Genomic DNA, 2,932 nt, shown 5'->3' with positions numbered 1-2,932 from the left:
TAAGGTGTGTTAAAGGCATGAAGACTCCATATTTCTGAGGAGGAAGACCTGAGAGGAGGAGCAGTCTTGTATTAATTTATGTTGTTAATTATTCCTTACTGTAAGAGACCACCAGGATGGATTAATCCCCCAAAAAAGGAAGCTTGGATTGATCCGGAATAGAACCTTAATATTGAATATTTAATGCTGATCTTATCAAAGGGAACAAATTTGTAATTTTACGTAGGAAGTTGCAACCACATTACAATTTTGAAGTAACTTTTCATTTTCTTTTTTTCTCTTGTCTTTTGAAAGGTGTTAGTTTTTCGTGTACATTGCCACACTGCTATATCATGTACATGCCAGCAGGAACTCATAATGCAGGATCATGTTCAGTATTATTAAAATGCAGGAGATGTCATATCTTGATTGGGCAAAAACAAACTCTATGAGCTAACAGGCGCCGGAGCTCCTTAAAGTAGGCAAAAACGCTTCAGATGTGAGCTTAAAGCTGAACGAGGCTAATTGGACATGATGAAGGACACGTTGTCTATTATTTCTTCTGCAATAAAGGTCACAACTTCAAAGTTAACCGATTCAGGCATCTTTCTGTTTAGCGGAATGTGAAGCGTTGGGTTGTGATCCACCCCTAATGTCCTGCGTGTTTCCCTGAAGTGTTGTTTGGGGGGTTAGGGTTGGGGTGGGGGGGTGGAAGAAGGCAATTGAGCGATGTGAATAATGAGTTATTCCCGGTGAGCTCTGTTTGGCTTTGTAGTGGTAACCAGGCTATCCAGGCCTTGCTCTTTGATTTATGAATGATGCATCAAGAGGTCCAATCAAGATATTCAACGCGTTCAAACAAAGGGGCGCTGTGCCTTCGGACGGACATCATGCTCCACTTAATTAATAGAAACAGACCCAGGTGGTCCACATGTGCTTGATGTCAAACCTCAGATCATAATTGAAATGCGCACCTCAAGATGAAACAAGAAATATTCATTAAATCTGACAAGGAAGGGGCTGTAAGTGGTGAGCAGAACACAGATGCCAGTTAATATGGGGTCATTACAGTTGAATAATGTTCCCGCAACAAACAATCAAAGCCCTGTTGGTGCAAGGATGCAGCGTGGGTATGTTGTGTAACTGAAAAATGACCATTCAACTGATATTTCCTAAAATGCATAATGTGTCCCACACAGCTGGTGCGAGAGCTTGATGTACACCACATGGTGTGCTACCGCTCAGTGGGGTTCCATATGGAGCAGCGCCATGCTTTCAAACGACTGTGTGAAGTAAAGGATTATCCTGTTTAAGATATTATGCAGCCCATACGCTGGCGAAGAGCAGTAAGAACTGCTAGTTTGCATTTGCTTCCGAAAAGTCTTGGCACCCCTCTGATATGTCATCAGTAAGGTTAAAGGTTCTAGTCTTCAGAAGGAGAAGGAGAAGGGTCTAGCAAATTTGATCAAAGACAGAAACAAATACAAAAATGGAATCCAACAAAGAAAAGGATGAAAATTAACTAATTCATATGTGGCAATAATTCTTTTAATTGCTTTGATTCCAGTGGATTTTGGATACTGCATCCAAAACCCAAGCATTCAGTCAATAGTTTTGCATTCCCAATCATCTAGTAATACATTTACACAGAACAGAACTGGACTGAAACCCATAACAGGTCACAATAAAGTTGTTTCCTTTGCTGCGCATTAGCAAAACAACTCAGTACACAGGAAAATATTTGTATGATCATTCAAGAACGCAACTTTCAACTGACTCCTGTTGACATTTTCATCATGGTCTAGTCTTACAATATTCTGACATTGTTCGTTATTTTGTGTCCTGCTGTTTGCCTTGTTTCGCCTTGTTGTGTCTCGCGTCAAATATGTAGCAGCATGGTCCCGGACAAACATCATCTCATGCAATATTTGTACATGGCAGAAATGACAATGAAGAGTGTGCCCGACGTGACCGGAGCTAACCTCGAAGTTCTTTGGCTCAATTGTTTGAGCTAAATCTGAACATGAAATTATTTCTTAATTTCTGCTCTCAAATTATTTCCACATGAAACTACCATAGACTACCCTTGGTAATTTTGTGTAATGTGTGGTAAAACCATTTAGAATACAGGGTAACTATATATTAGTGTACTATAATTCACCCCTAAATTACAAAATAGAACAGAATCCAAAAACATAGAAGGAACCTGGGGTTTAAGAGTAGAAGAGCTGTTGCACAACAGTCACATTCCAGTTTGATTGTGAGATACACCACATTCCTGTGTGTATAGAGGGAAATTTGCTATTTCCCATTGACTCGTGCTGTTTTGGAGCCGCTGTTTAACAGGCATTCAAGCAACTTCCACAAATACTTTAGCACTCAGCCCTGGAGTTAGCAAAGAGCGAACAACACCACTTAAAAGCCAGTCAGAAAGCCTTTCTATACTCAACAATGAGTACACAACCTGTGCCTTGTCTCAATTAATTACAGTTTACACAATGCAGCCCATGATAAAACATTATTCTGAAATTATTCTACAAGGTTGAGTATGCAACACTCTCTCCTCCGAACTACACATGGCTGTTTTTGTACTTCCCTTAATGGGGTCTCGCTTCATTTGGACTTTAAGCTCATACATTTCTAATGAGAGCTTTTTATGTTGCTCGCAACCCCTCGACTAAAACAGAATGCATCGACACGACCAAACGCTTTTGAAAAGTTCTGCAAAACTAGGGAAGTCGCTTAACATTCAAATGTTGTTTCCCGACTGCAGTTTTTTGGGGACATGAGTAAATATTGGATGGGATTATTTGAAGTTGTCACATTTTCTGTCTGGTATGTTTATTGATTCATCATCGTCGATGATTTAAGTGGAACTGAAACTGATGAGTAAACGTATGAGAAATGATTTTACCATTATGGAGGTGAAAAGGTGTTAATGTGAAATCTGAAG

Source organism: Antennarius striatus, chromosome 24 (assembly GCF_040054535.1).
Source record: "Antennarius striatus isolate MH-2024 chromosome 24, ASM4005453v1, whole genome shotgun sequence".
NCBI lineage: Eukaryota > Metazoa > Chordata > Actinopteri > Lophiiformes > Antennariidae > Antennarius > Antennarius striatus.
This window is presented reverse-complemented; position numbering follows the sequence as displayed.